Raw genomic sequence first — 18,432 nt, 5'->3', positions numbered from 1 at the left:
ACACACAGTCACACACACACACACACAAACACACACACACAGATATACACACAGACACACAGTCACACACACAGACACAGTCACACACACACAGAGACACACACACAGACACACAGTCACACACACACAGAGACACACACAGTCACACACAGACACACAGTCACACACACAGACACACACAGACACACACAGACACACACAGTCACACACACAGACACACTCAGACACACAGACACACACACAGACACACTCAGACACACAGTCACACACACAGACACACTCAGACACACACACAGACACACACACAGACACACACACAGACACACACAGACACACACACAGACACACAGTCACACACACAGACACACTCAGACACACAGTCACACACAGATATACACACAGACACACACACAGACACACACACACACAGACACACACACAGACACACAGACTCACACAGACACACTCAGACACACAGTCACACACACAGACACACTCAGACACACAGTCACACACAGATATACACACAGACACAGACACACAGACACACAGACACACAGACACACACACAGACACACACAGACACACACAGACACACACAGTCACACACACAGACACACTCAGACACACAGACACACACAGACACACTCAGACACACAGTCACACACACAGACACACTCAGACACACACACAGACACACACACAGACACACACACAGACACACACAGACACACACACAGACACACAGTCACACACACAGACACACTCAGACACACAGTCACACACAGATATACACACAGACACACACACAGACACACACACACACAGACACACACACAGACACACAGACTCACACAGACACACTCAGACACACAGTCACACACACAGACACACTCAGACACACAGTCACACACAGATATACACACAGACACAGACACACAGACACACAGACACACACACAGACACACACAGACACACACAGACACACACAGACACACACAGTCACACACACAGACACACTCAGACACACAGACACACACACAGACACACTCAGACACACAGTCACACACACAGACACACTCAGACACACACACAGACACACACACAGACACACACACAGACACACACAGACACACACACAGACACACAGTCACACACACAGACACACTCAGACACACAGTCACACACAGATATACACACAGACACACACACAGACACACACACACACAGACACACACACAGACACACAGACTCACACAGACACACTCAGACACACAGTCACACACACAGACACACTCAGACACACAGTCACACACAGATATACACACAGACACACAGACACACAGACACACACACAGACACACACACAGACACACACCACAGACACACACACAGACACACACACAGACACACACACAGACACACACACAGACACACACACAGACACACACACAGACACACACACACAGACACAAACAGGACCCTGCGGGTGGTGGGCTGGTAGGAATAATACTTAGTACCGGTGCAGGGATATCGACCGGGCTGGGTGGGGAGGGGCTGGGAGGGGCTGGGTGGGGAGGGGCTGGGTGGGGAGGGGCTGGGAGGGGCTGGGTGGGAGGGGGCTGGGTGGGAGGGGCTGGGAGGGGCTGGGTGGGGAGGGGCTGGGTGGGGAGGGGCTGGGTGGGGAGGGCCTGGGTGGGGAGGGGCTGGGTGGAGAGGGCTGGGGTGGGGAGGGGCTGGGTGGGGAGGGGCTGGGTGGGGAGGGGCTGGGTGGGGAGGGGCTGGGTGGGGAGGGGCTGGGTGGGGAGGGGCTGGGTGGGGAGGGGCTGGGTGGGGAGGGGCTGGGAGGGGCTGGGTGGGGAGGGGCTGGGTGGGGAGGGGCTGGGAGGGGCTGGGTGGGGAGGGCCTGGGTGGGGAGGGGCTGGGTGGAGAGGGGCTGGGTGGGGAGGGGCTGGGTGGGGAGGGCCTGGGTGGAGAGGGGCTGGGTGGGGAGGGGCTGGGTGGGGAGGGGCTGGGTGGGGAGGGGCTGGGTGGGGGAGGGGCTGGGTGGGGAGGGCCTGGGTGGGGAGGGACCTGGGTGGGGGAGGGGCTGGGTGGAGAGGGGCTGGGTGGGGAGGGGCTGGGTGGGGAGGGCCTGGGTGGAGAGGGGCTGGGTGGGGAGGGGCTGGGTGGGGAGGGGCTGGGTGGGGAGGGGCTGGGTGGGGAGGGGCTGGGTGGGGAGGGCCTGGGTGGGGAGGGGCCTGGGTGGGGAGGGCCTGGGTGGGGAGGGGCTGGGTGGGGAGGGGCTGGGTGGGGAGGGGCTGGGTGGAGAGGGGCTGGGTGGGGAGGGGCTGGGTGGGGAGGGCCTGGGTGGGGAGGGGCTGGGTGGGGGAGGGGCCTGGGTGGGGAGGGGCTGGGGTGGGGAGGGGCTGGGAGGGGCTGGGTGGAGAGGGGCTGGGTGGGGAGGGGCTGGGTGGGGATGGGCTGGGTGGGGAGGGGCTGGGAGGGGCTGGGTGGGGAGGGCCTGGGTGGGGAGGGGCTGGGGTGGGGAGGGGGCTGGGTGGGGAGGGGCTGGGTGGGGAGGGGCTGGGAGGGGGCTGGGTGGGGAGGGCCTGGGGTGGGGAGGGGCTGGGTGGAGAGGGGCTGGGTGGAGGGCCTGGGTGGGGAGGGCCTGGGTGGAGAGGGGCTGGGTGGGGAGGGGCTGGGTGGGGAGGGCCTGGGTGGGGAGGGCCTGGGTGGGGAGGGCTGGGTGGGGAGGGGCTGGGTGGGGAGGGGCTGGGTGGGAGAGAGGGGCTGGGTGGGGAGGGGCTGGGTGGGGAGGGGCTGGGAGGGGCTGGGTGGAGAGGGGCTGGGTGGGGAGGGGCTGGGTGGGGAGGGGCTGGGTGGGGAGGGGCTGGGAGGGGCTGGGTGGGGAGGGCCTGGGTGGGGAGGGGCTGGGTGGAGAGGGGCTGGGTGGGGAGGGGCTGGGTGGGGAGGGCCTGGGTGGGGAGGGCCTGGGTGGGGAGGGCCTGGGTGGAGAGGGGGCTGGGTGGGGAGGGGCTGGGTGGGGAGGGCCTGGGTGGGGAGGGCCTGGGTGGGGAGGGCCTGGGTGGGGAGGGGCTGGGTGGGGAGGGGCTGGGTGGGGAGGGGCTGGGTGGAGAGGGGCTGGGTGGGGAGGGGCTGGGTGGGGAGGGGCTGGGAGGGCTGGGTGAGAGGGGCTGGGTGGGGAGGGGCTGGGTGGGGAGGGGCTGGGTGGGGAGGGGCTGGGAGGGGCTGGGTGGGGAGGGCCTGGGTGGGGAGGGGCTGGGTGGAGAGGGGCTGGGTGGGGAGGGGCTGGGTGGGGAGGGCCTGGGTGGGGAGGGCCTGGGTGGGGAGGGGCCTGGGTGGAGAGGGGCTGGGTGGGGAGGGGCTGGGTGGGGAGGGCCTGGGTGGGGAGGGCTGGGTGGGGAGGGGCTGGGTGGGGAGGGCTGGGTGGGGAGGGGCTGGGTGGGGAGGGGCTGGGTGGAGAGGGGCTGGGTGGGGAGGGGCTGGGTGGGGAGGGGCTGGGAGGGGCTGGGTGGAGAGGGGCTGGGTGGGGAGGGGCTGGGTGGGGAGGGGGCTGGGTGGGGAGGGGCTGGGAGGGGCTGGGTGGGGAGGGCCTGGGTGGGGAGGGGCTGGGTGGAGAGGGGCTGGGTGGGGAGGGGCTGGGTGGGGAGGGCCTGGGTGGGGAGGGCCTGGGTGGGGAGGGCCTGGGTGGAGAGGGGCTGGGTGGGGAGGGGCTGGGTGGGGAGGGCCTGGGTGGGGAGGGCCTGGGTGGGGAGGGGCTGGGTGGGGAGGGGCTGGGTGGGGAGGGGCTGGGTGGAGAGGGGCTGGGTGGGGAGGGCCTGGGTGGGGAGGGCCTGGGGTGGGGAGGGGCTGGGTGGGGAGGGGCTGGGTGGGGAGGGGCTGGGTGGGGGAGGGCCTGGGTGGGGAGGGGCTGGGTGGGGAGGGGCTGGGTGGGGAGGGCTGGGTGGGGAGGGGCTGGGTGGAGAGGGGCTGGGTGGGGAGGGGCTGGGTGGGAGGGCCTGGGTGGGGAGGGCCTGGGTGGGGAGGGGCTGGGTGGGGAGGGCCTGGGTGGGGAGGGGCTGGGAGGGGCTGGGTGGAGAGGGGCTGGGTGGGGAGGGGCTGGGTGGGGAGGGGCTGGGTGGGGAGGGGCTGGGAGGGGCTGGGTGGGGAGGGCCTGGGTGGGGAGGGGCTGGGTGGGGAGGGGCTGGGTGGGGAGGGGCTGGGTGGGGAGGGGCTGGGTGGGGAGGGCCTGGGTGGGGAGGGGCTGGGTGGGGAGGGCCTGGGTGGGGAGGGCCTGGGTGGGGAGGGCCTGGGTGGGGAGGGCCTGGGTGGGGAGGGGCTGGGTGGGGAGGGCCTGGGTGGGGAGGGCCTGGGTGGGGAGGGGCTGGGTGGGGAGGGGCTGGGTGGGGAGGGGCTGGGTGGAGAGGGGCTGGGTGGGGAGGGCCTGGGTGGGGAGGGGCTGGGTGGGGAGGGGCTGGGTGGGGAGGGGCTGGGTGGGGAGGGCCTGGGTGGGGAGGGCCTGGGTGGGGAGGGGCTGGGTGGGGAGGGGCTGGGTGGGGAGGGGCTGGGTGGGGAGGGGCTGGGTGGAGAGGGGCTGGGTGGAGAGGGGCTGGGTGGAGAGGGGCTGGGTGGAGAGGGGCTGGGTGGAGAGGGGCTGGGTGGAGAGGGGCTGGGTGGAGAGGGGCTGGGTGGGGAGGGCCTGGGTGGGGAGGGGCTGGGTGGGGAGGGCCTGGGTGGGGAGGGGCTGGGTGGGGAGGGCCTGGGTGGGGAGGGGCTGGGAGGGGCTGGGTGGAGAGGGGCTGGGTGGGGAGGGGCTGGGTGGGGAGGGGCTGGGTGGGGAGGGGCTGGGAGGGGCTGGGTGGGGAGGGCCTGGGTGGGGAGGGGCTGGGTGGGGAGGGGCTGGGTGGGGAGGGGCTGGGTGGGGAGGGGCTTGGTGGGGAGGGGCTGGGTGGGGAGGGCCTGGGTGGGGAGGGCCTGGGTGGGGAGGGCCTGGGTGGGGAGGGCCTGGGTGGGGAGGGCCTGGGTGGGGAGGGGCTGGGTGGGGAGGGCCTGGGTGGGGAGGGCCTGGGTGGGGAGGGGCTGGGTGGGGAGGGGCTGGGTGGGGAGGGGCTGGGTGGGGAGGGGCTGGGTGGGGAGGGCCTGGGTGGGGAGGGGCTGGGTGGGGAGGGCCTGGGTGGGGAGGGGCTGGGTGGGGAGGGGCTGGGTGGGGAGGGGCTGGGTGGGGAGGGCCTGGGTGGGGAGGGCCTGGGTGGGGAGGGGCTGGGTGGGGAGGGGCTGGGTGGGGAGGGGCTGGGTGGGGAGGGGCTGGGTGGGGAGGGGCTGGGTGGGGAGGGCCTGGGTGGGGAGGGGCTGGGTGGGGAGGGCCTGGGTGGGGAGGGGCTGGGTGGGGAGGGCCTGGGTGGGGAGGGCCTGGGTGGGGAGGGGCTGGGTGGGGAGGGCCTGGGTGGGGAGGGGCTGGGTGGGGAGGGCCTGGGTGGGGAGGGGCTGGGTGGGGAGGGGCTGGGTGGGGAGGGCCTGGGTGGGGAGGGCCTGGGTGGGGAGGGGCTGGGTGGGGAGGGCCTGGGTGGGGAGGGGCTGGGTGGGGAGGGGCTGGGTGGGGAGGGGCTGGGTGGGGAGGGGCAGGGTGGGGAGGGGCTGGGAGGGGAGGGCCTGGGTGGGGAGGGCCTGGGTGGGGAGGGGCTGGGTGGGGAGGGGCTGGGTGGGGAGGGCCTGGGTGGGGACGGGCTGGGTGGGGAGGGCCTGGGTGGGGAGGGCCTGGGTGGGGAGGGGCTGGGAGGGGCTGGGTGGGGAGGGGCTGGGTGGGGAGGGCCTGGGTGGGGAGGGCCTGGGTGGGGAGGGCCTGGGTGGGGAGGGCCTGGGTGGGGAGGGGCTGGGTGGGGAGGGCCTGGGTGGGGAGGGGCTGGGTGGGGAGGGCCTGGGTGGGGAGGGGCTGGGTGGGGAGGGGCTGGGTGGGGAGGGGCTGGGTGGGGAGGGCCTGGGTGGGGAGGGGCTGGGAGGGGCTGGGTGGGGAGGGCCTGGGTGGAGAGGGGCTGGGTGGGGAGGGCCTGGGTGGGGAGGGCCTGGGTGGGGAGGGGCTGGGTGGAGAGGGGCTGGGTGGAGAGGGGCTGGGTGGGGAGGGGCTGGGTGGGGAGGGGCTGGGAGGGCCTGGGTGGGGAGGGGTTGGGTGGGGAGGGGCTGGGTGGGGAGGGCCTGGGTGGGGAGGGGCTGGGTGGGGAGGGGCTGGGTGGGGAGGGCCTGGGTGGGGAGGGCCTGGGTGGGGAGGGGCTGGGTGGGGAGGGGCTGGGTAGGGCTGGGTGGGGAGGGGCTGGGTGGGGAGGGGCTGGGTGGGGAGGGCCTGGGTGGGGAGGGGCTGGGTGGGGAGGGGCTGGGTGGGGAGGGCCTGGGTGGGGAGGGGCTGGGTGGGGAGGGGCTGGGTGGGGAGGGCCTGGGTGGGGAGGGGCTGGGTGGGGAGGGCCTGGGTGGGGAGGGGCTGGGTGGGGAGGGCCTGGGTGGGGAGGGGCTGGGTGGGGAGGGGCTGGGTGGGGAGGGGCTGGGAGGGGCTGGGTGGGGAGGGCCTGGGTGGGGAGGGGCTGGGTGGGGAGGGGCTGGGTGGGGAGGGCCTGGGTGGGGAGGGGCTGGGTGGGAGGGCCTGGGTGGGGAGGGGCTGGGAGGGGCTGGGTGGGGAGGGCCTGGGTGGGGAGGGCCTGGGTGGGGAGGGGCTGGGTGGGGAGGGGCTGGGAGGGGAGGGGCTGGGAGGGGCTGGGTGGGGAGGGGCTGGGAGGGGAGGGCCTGGGTGGGGAGGGGCTGGGTGGGGAGGGGCTGGGTGGGGAGGGGCTGGGTGGGGAGGGGCTGGGTGGGGAGGGCCTGGGTGGGGAGGGGCTGGGTGGAGAGGGGCTGGGTGGGGAGGGCCTGGGTGGGGAGGGGCTGGGTGGGGAGGGCCTGGGTGGGGCGTCAACACCCCCCCACCACCACCCACCACCACCTGCTGCAGTAGGCCTCGCGAAGCCTTCCCTGCAGTAGGCCTCGCGAAGCCTTCCCTGCACTAGGCCTCGCGAACCCTGCTGCAGTAGGCCTCGCGAAGCCTTCCCTGCAGTAGGCCTCGCAAAGCCTTCCCTGCAGTAGGCCTCGCGAACCCTGCTGCACTAGGCCTCGCGAACCCTGCTGCAGTAGGCCTCGCGAAGCCTTCCCTGCACTAGGCCTCGCGAAGCCTTCTCTGCAGTAGGCCTCGCGAAGCCTTCTCTGCAGTAGGCCTCGCGAACCCTGCTGCACTAGGCCTCGTGAAGCCTTCTCTGCAGTAGGCCTCGCGAAGCCTTCTCTGCAGTAGGCCTCGCGAAGCCTTCTCTGCAGTAGGCCTCGCGAAGCCTTCTCTGCAGTAGGCCTCGCGAAGCCTTCTCTGCAGTAGGCCTGGCGAAGCCTTCTCTGCAGTAGGCCTCGCGAAGCCTTCCCTGCAGTAGGCCTCGCGAAGCCTTCTCTGCAGTAGGCCTGGCGAAGCCTTCTCTGCACTAGGCCTCGCGAAGCCTGCTGCACTAGGCCTCGCGAAGCCTTCCCTGCAGTAGGCCTCGCGAAGCCTTCCCTGCAGTAGGCCTCGCGAAGCCTGCTGCACTAGGCCTCGCGAAGCCTTCCCTGCAGTAGGCCTCGCGAAGCCTTCCCTGCAGTAGGCCTCGCGAACCCTGCTGCACTAGGCCTCGCGAAGCCTTCTCTGCAGTAGGCCTCGCGAACCCTGCTGCACTAGGCCTCGCGAAGCCTTCTCTGCAGTAGGCCTCGCGAACCCTGCTGCACTAGGCCTCGCGAAGCCTTCTCTGCAGTAGGCCTCGCGAAGCCTTCTCTGCAGTAGGCCTCGCGAAGCCTTCTCTGCACTAGGCCTCGCGAAGCCTTCCCTGCAGTAGGCCTCGCGAAGCCTTCTCTGCAGTAGGCCTCGCGAAGCCTTCTCTGCACTAGGCCTCGCGAAGCCTTCCCTGCAGTAGGCCTCGCGAAGCCTTCTCTGCAGTAGGCCTCGCGAAGCCTTCTCTGCAGTAGGCCTCGCGAAGCCTGCCGCACTAGGCCTCGCGCCGTGCTTTTCGTGCACAAATAAGGCGATTGAATGTATCTCGTCTCTGTGTTAATAAATGTATCTGTGTTAAAAAAAACGTGCTGCGTTTCAGTAAAGTAAATTAGAAGCGAAGTTTAAAGTTTCGCCGTGAGGCGCCGGAAGCGACGGCCATCTTGTTTAGTTCACAGATCGCAGGGGGAGCGGGCGGCCATCTTGTCGGACAGGGTCATGCCAAGTGTTTGCAGTAGGGGGCGATGTTGATACACGGACGGACGGACGGACGGACACATTAATCTATTGGTGGTCTGGTCCACTTCGTTCCGACCAGTATAACTCCGCTGTTCCAACTCTCTCGTTCCAACTCTCTCGTTCCAACTCTCTCGTTCCATCTCTCTCGTTCCATCTCTCTCGTTCCAACTCTCTCGTTCCATCTCTCTCGTTCCAACTCTCTCGTTCCAACTCTCTCGTTCCAACTCTCTCGTTCCAACTCTCTCGTTCCATCTCTCTCGTTCCAACTCTCTCGTTCCAACTCTCTCGTTCCATCTCTCTCGTTCCATCTCTCTCGTTCCATCTCTCTCGTTCCAACTCTCTCGTTCCATCTCTCTCGTTCCAACTCTCTCGTTCCAACTCTCTCGTTCCAACTCTCTCGTTCCAACTCTCTCGTTCCATCTCTCTCGTTCCATCTCTCTCGTTCCATCTCTCTCGTTCCAACTCTCTCGTTCCATCTCTCTCGCTCCAACTCTCTCGTTCCAACTCTCTCGTTCCAACTCTCTCGTTCCATCTCTCTCGTTCCATCTCTCTCGTTCCATCTCTCTCGTTCCATCTCTCTCGTTCCATCTCTCTCGTTCCAACTCTCTCGTTCCATCTCCTCCATTCCATCTCTCTCGTTCCATCTCTCTCGTTCCAACTCTCTCGTTCCATCTCTCTCGTTCCATCTCCTCTGTTCCATCTCTCTCGTTCCAACTCTCTCGTTCCATCTCTCTCGTTCCATCTCTCTCGTTCCATCTCTCTCGTTCCATCTCTCTCGTTCCATCTCTCTCGTTCCATCTCTCTCGTTCCATCTCTCTCGTTCCAACTCTCTCGTTCCATCTCTCTCGTTCCATCTCTCTCGTTCCATCTCTCCCGTTCCATCTCTCTCGTTCCATCTCGTTCCATCTCTCCCGTTCCATCTCTCTCGTTCCATCTCTCTCGTTCCAACTCTCTCGTTCCATCTCTCTCGTTCCATCTCTCTCGTTCCAACTCCCTCGTTCCAACTCTCTCGTTCCATCTCTCTCGTTCCAACTCTCTCGTTCCATCTCTCTCTCGTTCCAACTCTCTCGTTCCAACTCTCTCGTTCCATCTCTCTCGTTCCATCTCTCTCGTTCCATCTCTCTCGTTCCATCTCTCTCGTTCCATCTCTCTCGTTCCATCTCTCTCGTTCCAACTCTCTCGTTCCATCTCTCTCGTTCCATCTCTCTCGTTCCATCTCTCTCGTTCCATCTCTCTCGTTCCATCTCTCTCGTTCCAACTCTCTCGTTCCAACTCTCTCGTTCCATCTCTCTCGTTCCATCTCCTCCGTTCCAACTCTCTCGTTCCATCTCTCTCGTTCCATCTCTCTCGTTCCAACTCCCTCGTTCCAACTCTCTCGTTCCATCTCTCTCGTTCCATCTCCTCCGTTCCATCTCTCTCGTTCCATCTCTCTCGTTCCTTCTCTCTCGTTCCATCTCTCTCGTTCCATCTCTCTCGTTCCATCTCTCTCGTTCCATCTCTCTCGTTCCATCTCTCTCGTTCCATTTCTCTCGTTCCATCTCCTCCGTTCCAACTCTCTCGTTCCATCTCTCTCGTTCCATCTCCTCCGTTCCATCTCTCTCGTTCCATCTCTCTCGTTCCATCTCTCTCGTTCCATCTCTCTCGTTCCATCTCTCTCGTTCCATCTCTCTCGTTCCATCTCTCTCGTTCCAACTCTCTCGTTCCATCTCTCTCGTTCCATCTCTCTCGTTCCAACTCTCTCGTTCCAACTCTCTCGTTCCATCTCTCTCGTTCCATCTCTCTCGTTCCATCTCTCTCGTTCCATCTCTCTCGTTCCATCTCTCTCGTTCCATCTCTCTCGTTCCATCTCTCTCGTTCCATCTCTCTCGTTCCAACTCTCTCGTTCCATCTCTCTCGTTCCATCTCTCTCGTTCCATCTCTCTCGTTCCATCTCTCTCGTTCCATCTCTCTCGTTCCATCTCTCTCGTTCCATCTCTCTCGTTCCATCTCTCTCGTTCCAACTCTCTCGTTCCAACTCTCTCGTTCCATCTCTCTCGTTCCATCTCCTCCGTTCCAACTCTCTCGTTCCATCTCTCTCGTTCCATCTCTCTCGTTCCAACTCCCTCGTTCCAACTCTCTCGTTCCATCTCTCTCGTTCCATCTCCTCCGTTCCATCTCTCTCGTTCCATCTCTCTCGTTCCATCTCTCTCGTTCCATCTCTCTCGTTCCATCTCTCTCGTTCCATCTCTCTCGTTCCATCTCTCTCGTTCCATCTCTCTCGTTCCATCTCCTCCGTTCCAACTCTCTCGTTCCATCTCTCTCGTTCCATCTCCTCCATTCCATCTCTCTCGTTCCATCTCTCTCGTTCCATCTCTCTCGTTCCATCTCTCTCGTTCCATCTCTCTCGTTCCATCTCTCTCGTTCCATCTCTCTCGTTCCATCTCTCTCGTTCCAACTCTCTCGTTCCATCTCTCTCGTTCCATCTCTCTCGTTCCATCTCTCTCGTTCCAACTCTCTCGTTCCATCTCTCTCGTTCCATCTCTCTCGTTCCATCTCTCTCGTTCCATCTCTCTCGTTCCATCTCTCTCGTTCCATCTCTCTCGTTCCATCTCTCTCGTTCCATCTCTCTCGTTCCAACTCTCTCGTTCCAACTCTCTCGTTCCATCTCTCTCATTCCATCTCTCTCGTTCCAACTCTCTCGTTCCATCTCTCTCGTTCCATCTCTCTCGTTCCATCTCTCTCGTTCCATCTCGTTCCATCTCTCTCGTTCCATCTCTCTCGTTCCATCTCTCTCGTTCCATCTCTCTCGTTCCATCTCTCTCGTTCCATCTCTCTCGTTCCATCTCTCTCGTTCCATCTCTCCCGTTCCATCTCCTCTCGTTCCATCTCTCTCGTTCCATCTCTCTCGTTCCATCTCTCCCGTTCCATCTCTCTCGTTCCATTTCGTTCCATCTCTCTCGTTCCATCTCTCTCGTTCCATCTCTCTCGTTCCATCTCTCTCGTTCCAACTCTCTCGTTCCATCTCTCTCGTTCCATCTCCTCTCGTTCCATCTCACTCGTTCCATCTCTCTCGTTCCATCTCTCTCGTTCCATCTCCTCTCGTTCCATCTCTCTCGTTCCAACTCTCTCGTTCCATCTCTCTCGTTCCATCTCGTTCCATCTCTCTCGTTCCATCTCTCTCGTTCCATCTCTCTCGTTCCATCTCTCTCGTTCCATCTCGTTCCATCTCGTTCCATCTCTCTCGTTCCATCTCTCTCGTTCCAACTCTCTCGTTCCATCTCTCTCATTCCATCTCTCTCGTTCCAACTCTCTCGTTCCATCTCTCTCGTTCCATCTCTCTCGTTCCATCTCTCTCGTTCCATCTCGTTCCATCTCTCTCGTTCCATCTCTCTCGTTCCATCTCTCTCGTTCCATCTCTCTCGTTCCATCTCTCTCGTTCCATCTCTCTCGTTCCATCTCTCCCGTTCCATCTCCTCTCGTTCCATCTCTCTCGTTCCATCTCTCCCGTTCCATCTCTCTCGTTCCATCTCGTTCCATCTCTCTCGTTCCATCTCTCTCGTTCCATCTCTCTCGTTCCATCTCTCTCGTTCCAACTCTCTCGTTCCATCTCTCTCGTTCCATCTCCTCTCGTTCCATCTCTCTCGTTCCAACTCTCTCGTTCCATCTCTCTCGTTCCATCTCTCTCGTTCCAACTCTCTCGTTCCATCTCTCTCGTTCCAACTCTCTCGTTCCATCTCTCTCGTTCCATCTCCTCTCGTTCCATCTCTCTCGTTCCATCTCTCTCGTTCCATCTCTCTCGTTCCATCTCTCTCGTTCCATCTCTCTCGTTCCATCTCTCTCGTTCCATCTCGTTCCATCTCGTTCCATCTCTCTCGTTCCATCTCTCTCGTTCCAACTCTCTCGTTCCATCTCTCTCGTTCCATCTCTCTCGTTCCATCTCTCTCGTTCCATCTCTCTCGTTCCATCTCTCTCGTTCCAACTCTCTCGTTCCATCTCTCTCGTTCCATCTCTCTCGTTCCATCTCTCTCGTTCCATCTCTCTCGTTCCATCTCTCTCGTTCCATCTCGTTCCATCTCTCTCGTTCCATCTCTCTCGTTCCATCTCTCTCGTTCCATCTCTCTCGTTCCAACTCTCTCGTTCCATCTCTCTCGTTCCATCTCTCTCGTTCCATCTCTCTCGTTCCAACTCTCCCGTTCCATCTCTCTCGTTCCATCTCTCTCGTTCCATCTCTCTCGTTCCATCTCTCTCGTTCCATCTCTCTCGTTCCATCTCTCTCGTTCCATCTCCTCCGTTCCATCTCTCTCGTTCCATCTCTCTCGTTCCAACTCTCTCGTTCCATCTCCTCCGTTCCATCTCTCTCGTTCCATCTCTCTCGTTCCATCTCCTCCGTTCCATCTCTCTCATTCCATCTCTCTCGTTCCATCTCTCCCGTTCCATCTCTCTCGTTCCATCTCTCTCGTTCCAACTCTCTCGTTCCAACTCTCTCGTTCCATCTCTCTCGTTCCATCTCTCTCGTTCCATCTCTCTCGTTCCATCTCTCTCGTTCCATCTCTCTCGTTCCATCTCTCTCGTTCCATCTCTCCCGTTCCATCTCTCCCGTTCCATCTCTCTCGTTCCAACTCTCTCGTTCCATCTCTCTCGTTCCATCTCTCTCGTTCCATCTCTCTCGTTCCATCTCTCTCGTTCCATCTCTCTCGTTCCATCTCTCTCGTTCCATCTCTCTCGTTCCATCTCTCTCGTTCCATCTCTCTCGTTCCATCTCTCTCGTTCCATCTCTCTCGTTCCATCTCTCTCGTTCCATCTCTCGTTCCATCTCTCGTTCTAACTGTTCCATCTCTCTCGTTCCAACTCTCTCGTTCCATCTCTCTCGTTCCATCTCTCTCGTTCCATCTCTCTCGTTCCATCTCTCTCGTTCCATCTCTCTCGTTCCATCTCTCTCGTTCCATCTCTCTCGTTCCATCTCTCTCGTTCCATCTCTCTCGTTCCATCTCTCTCGTTCCATCTCTCGTTCCATCTCTCGTTCTAACTGTTCCATCTCTCTCGTTCCATCTCTCTCGTTCCATCTCTCTCGTTCCATCTTTGTTCCATCTCTCGTTCCATCTCTCGTTCTAACTGTTCCATCTCTCTCGTTCCAACTCCACCGTTCCATCTCCGCTGTTTTCGCCCCCCAGGTCTCTACGGCAACCGCCTGAACGCTTTCGTGCGTCACTTTGAGGCTCTTCGCTACGACGCCGCGGATCTCCGTGCACAGCACGAGAGGGCAAAACGCTCACCAGGAGACACTCACCAACCCCTCACCCTCACCTTCCACGCCCTGGGGAGGTGAGTGGGGGGTGGGGGGGTGGTGAGGAGGGGGGGGGGGGTAGGCGGTGGGGGTGGTGAGTGGGTGGGTGAGTGAGTGGGTGAGTGAGTGGGTGGGTGGGTGGGTGGGTGAGTGAGTGGGTGAGTGAGTGGGTGAGTGGGTGGGTGAGTGGGTGAATGAGTGGGTGGGTGAGTGGGGTGGTGACACACAGGCACGAGAGGGCAAGACGCTCACCAGGAGACACTCACCAACCCCTCACCCTCACCTTCCACGCCCTGGGGAGGTGAGTGGGGGGTGGGGGTGAGTGGGTGGGTGAGTGGGTGAGTGGGTGAGTGGGTGGGTGGGTGGGTGAGTGGGTGGGTCAGTGAGTGGGTGAGTGGGTGGGTGAGTGGGTGGGTGGGTGAGTGGGTGGGGGGTGGGTGAGTGGGTGGGGGGTGGGTGAGTGGGTGAGTGGGTGGGTTGGTGGGGTGGTGAGTGGGTGAGTGGGTGGGTGAGTGGGTGGGTGAGTGGGTGGGTGAGTGGGTGGGTGAGTGGGGTGGTGACACACAGGCACGAGAGGGCAAGACGCTCACCAGGAGACACTCACCAACCCCTCACCCTCACCTTCCACGCCCTGGGGAGGTGAGTGGGGGGTGGGGGTGAGTGGGTGGGTGAGTGGGTGGGTCAGTGAGTGGGTGGGTGGGTGGGTGGGTGAGTGGGTGGGTCAGTGAGTGGGTGAGTGGGTGGGGGGTGGGTGAGTGGGTGGGTGGGTGAGTGGGTGGGTGGGTGAGTGGGTGGGTGAGTGGGTGGGTGGGTGAGTGGGTGGGGGGTGGGTGAGTGGGTGGGTGAGTGGGGTGGTGACACACAGGCACGAGAGGGCAAAACGCTCACCAGGAGACACTCACCAACCCCTCACCCTCACCTTCCACGCCCTGGGGAGGTGAGTGGGGGGTGGGGGGGGGGGGTGGGTGAGTGGGGTGGTGAGTGGGTGAGTGGGTGGGTGAGTGAGTGGGTGGGTGAGTGGGTGGGTGAGTGGGTGGGTGAGTGGGTGGGTGAGTGGGTGGGTGAGTGGGTGGGTGAGTGGGGTGGTGACACACAGGCACGAGAGGGCAAAACGCTCACCAGGAGACACTCACCAACCCCTCACCCTCACCTTCCACGCCCTGGGGAGGTGAGTGGGGGGTGGGGGGGGGGGGTGGGTGAGTGGGGTGGTGAGTGGGTGTGTGGGTGGGTGAGTGAGTGGGTGAGTGAGTGGGTGGGTGAGTGGGTGGGTGAGTGGGTGGGTGAGTGGGTGGGTGAGTGGGTGGGTGAGTGGGTGGGTGAGTGGGGTGGTGACACACAGGCACGAGAGGGCTAGACGCTCACCAGGAGACACTCACCAACCCCTCACCCTCACCTTCCACGCCCTGGGGAGGTGAGTGGGGGGTGGGGGTGAGTGGGTGGGTGAGTGGGTGGGTGAGTGGGTGGGTGAGTGGGTGGGTGGGTGAGTGGGTGAGTGGGTGGGTGAGTGAGTGGGTGAGTGGGTGAGTGGGTGGGTGGGTGAGTGGGTGGGTGGGTGGGTGGGTGGGTGGGTGGGTGAGTGAGTGGGTGAGTGGGTGGGTGGGTCGGTGGGTGGGTGGGTGGGTGAGTGGGTGAGTGGGTGGGGGTGGTGAGTGGGGGTGGTGAGTGGGGAGTGGTGAGTGGTGAGTGGGGGTGGTGAGTGGGGTGGTGAGTGGGGGTGGTGAGTGGGGTGGTGACACACAGGCACGAGAGGGCAAAACGCTCACCAGGAGACACTCACCAACCCCTCACCCTCACCTTCCATGCCCTGGGGAGGTGAGTGGGGGGTGGTGAGTGGGTGAGTGGGTGAGTGGGTGGGTGAGTGGGTGAGTGAGTGGGGGGTGGGTGGGTCAGTGAGTGGGTGAGTGGGTGAGTGGGTGGGTGGGTGGGTGGGTGAGTGGGTGAGTGGGTGAGTGGGTGAGTGGGTGGGTGGGTGAGTGAGTGGGTGAGTGGGTGGTGAGTGGGTGGGTGAATGAGTGGGTGAGTGGGTGGGTGGGTGGGTGAGTGGGTGGGTGAGTGGGGTGGTGACACACAGGCACGAGAGGGCTAGACGCTCACCAGGAGACACTCACCAACCCCTCACCTTCCACGCCCTGGGGAGGTGAGTGGGGGGTGGGGGTGAGTGGGTGGGTGAGTGGGTGGGTGAGTGGGTGGGTGAGTGGGTGGGTGAGTGGGTGGGTGGGTGAGTGGGTGAGTGGGTGGGTGAGTGGGTGGGTGAGTGGGTGGGTGAGTGAGTGGGTGAGTGGGTGGGTGGGTGAGTGGATGGGTGGGTGGGTGGGTGGGTGAGTGAGTGGGTGAGTGGGTGGGTGGGTCGGTGGGTGGGTGGGTGGGTGAGTGGGTGAGTGGGTGGGGGTGGTGAGTGGGGGTGGTGAGTGGGGGTGGTGAGTGGGGAGTGGTGAGTGGGGGTGGTGAGTGGGGGGTGGTGAGTGGGGGTGGTGAGTGGGGTGGTGAGTGGGGGTGGTGAGTGGGGTGGTGACACACAGGCACGAGAGGGCAAAACGCTCACCAGGAGACACTCACCAACCCCTCACCCTCACCTTCCATGCCCGGGGGTGGTGAGTGGGTGAGTGGGTGAGTGGGTGGGTGAGTGGGTGAGTGAGTGGGGGGTGGGTGGGTCAGTGAGTGGGTGAGTGGGTGAGTGGGTGGGTGGGTGGGTGGGTGAGTGGGTGAGTGGGTGAGTGGGTGGGTGAGTGAGTGGGTGAGTGAGTGGGTGAGTGGGTGGTGAGTGGGTGGGTGAATGAGTGGGTGAGTGGGTGAGTGGGTGGGTGGGTGAGTGGGTGGGTGAGTGGGGTGGTGACACACAGGCACGAGAGGGCTAGACGCTCACCAGGAGACACTCACCAACCCCTCACCTTCCACGCCCTGGGGAGGTGAGTGGGGGGTGGTGAGTGGGTGAGTGGGTGAGTGGGTGGGTGAGCGGGTGGGTGGGTGGGTGAGTGGGTGGGTGAGTGGGGTGGTGACACACAGGCACGAGAGGGCTAGACGCTCACCAGGAGACACTCACCAACCCCTCACCCTCACCTTCCACGCCCTGGGGAGGTGAGTGGGGGGTGGTGAGTGGGTGAGTGGGTGAGTGGGTGGGTGAGTGGGTGGGTGGGTGGGTGAGTGGGTGGGTGGGTGGGTGGGTGGGTGAGTGGGTGGGTGGGTGGGTGAGTGGGTGGGTGGGTGGGTGGGTGAGTGGGTGGGTGGGTCGGTGAGTGGGTGAGTGGGTGGGTGGGTGGGTGAGTGGGTGGGTGGGTGGGTAGGTGAGTGGGTGGGTGGGTGGGTGGGTGGTTGAGTGGGTGAGTGGGTGGGTGGTTGAGTGGGTGAGTGGGTGGGTGAGTGGGGGTGGTGAGTGGGGGTGAGTGAGTGGGGTGGTGAGTGGGGTGGTGGGTGGGTGGGGTGGTGAGTGGGGGTGAGTGAGTGGGGTGGGGGGTGGGGTGGTGAGTGGGTGGGTGGGTGGGGTGGTGAGTGGGGGTGAGTGAGTGGGGTGGTGGGTGGGGTGGTGAGTGGGTGGGTGAGTGAGTGTGTGAGTGGGTGAGTGGGGGGGGTGGTGAGTGAGTGAGTGGGTGAGTGAGTGGGTGAGTGGGTGGGTGAGTGGGTGGGTGAGCGGGTGGGTGAGTGGGTGGGTGAGTGAGTCTTGTTGGAATTCCCTACACCTCTGCTGTAGCAGACGGACAGAAAATATGGCATCTGTGCAGGACCGCCCTTTCCTGAAACCGCATTGGGGCTCCGCAAGCCTCTCCTCAGCGTGCCTAGCAAGGCGATGTTGAATAATCTTTGCGAGGACCTTGAGGAGTGAGATGCCCCTGTAGTTGTTACAGTCTGTGCGGTCCCCCTTCTTAAAGAGGGGGACCACCAGGGCATCCTTCCAATCCTGCGGAACCCGTCCAGTGGTCCAGACTGTTGTTATGATGTCACGTAGGGCAGTCTGTGCACAAGCGCCACCCTCCCTCAGCATTTCGCTTGCGAGATCATCTCTGCCGGGTGCCTTTCCTGGTCTCAGACTCCGGATCGCCTTCAGTACTTCCTCAACAGCTGGCACCTCAGCCAGCCACTCACAGGGGGTGACCTCTTCTTCCAATATTTGAGGCACCGCAGCCTCAGCAGGGTCATCCCCCAACTTTTGTGCCACGATGTTTTCCTGGCCGAGAGATTTTGCCCTCCCCCAGGGCCTCACAGAAATGCTCAGCAAGTCTGCGAACCTGTTTCCTGGGGGTCGGAGATTGGACCGCCCGTTTTTTTCCCCCGAATGATGGTTATAGGGGAGCGCCCTTTTCCTGAAACCTGGTCAGACAACCCCCTACATCTTCGTGGTGCCGGACAGGCAACGCTGTCGTGGTCTGTGTGGGAGGGAGGCATTTCAGATTGACCTGACCCCTCAGGGCGTCTGTGAGCACCACAGCGGCTAAACGGGGCCTCTGGACGGGTGCGAGGGGCTGGTAACCCCTCCGCCTTCAATAAAAACCCAAAAATCCACGGCTAAAATATCTAACACGGACACGCGCACACACAGACACGCACACACAGACACGCGCACACAGACGCGCGCACAGACACACACACAGACACACACATACAGACACACACACAGATACACACACACAGACACGCACACACAGACACGCACACACAGACACGCACACACAGACACGCACACACAGACACGCACAAACAGACACGCACACACAGACACGCACACACAGACACGCGCACACAGACACGCACACACAGACACGCACACACAGACACGCGCGCACAGACACGCACACACAGACGCACACACAGACACACGCACACAGACACGCGCACACAGACACGCACACACAGACACGCACACACAGACACACACATACAGACACACGCACACAGACAGATACAGACACGCACACACACAGACACACACACAAACACA

At 63.2% G+C, this 18,432-nt stretch overlaps 1 long non-coding RNA gene across 2 annotated transcripts in view; it reads left to right on the top strand.

The window, feature by feature from the left end:
- Positions 1–16,505: 16,505 nt before the first annotated feature.
- LOC144954318 (uncharacterized) overlaps positions 16,506–18,432 on the top strand; it is a 5,777-nt gene continuing 3,850 nt past the window's right edge. For both annotated transcript variants that reach the window (XR_013641140.1, XR_013641139.1), the window contains exon 1: positions 16,506–16,577. This is a non-coding gene — a long non-coding RNA (uncharacterized LOC144954318). The remainder of the gene's footprint in view (positions 16,578–18,432) is intronic.

Source organism: Lampetra fluviatilis, unplaced genomic scaffold, assembly GCF_964198595.1.
Source record: "Lampetra fluviatilis unplaced genomic scaffold, kcLamFluv1.1 SCAFFOLD_583, whole genome shotgun sequence".
Classification (NCBI taxonomy): Eukaryota; Metazoa; Chordata; class Hyperoartia; order Petromyzontiformes; family Petromyzontidae; genus Lampetra; species Lampetra fluviatilis.
This window is presented reverse-complemented; position numbering and strand designations above follow the sequence as displayed.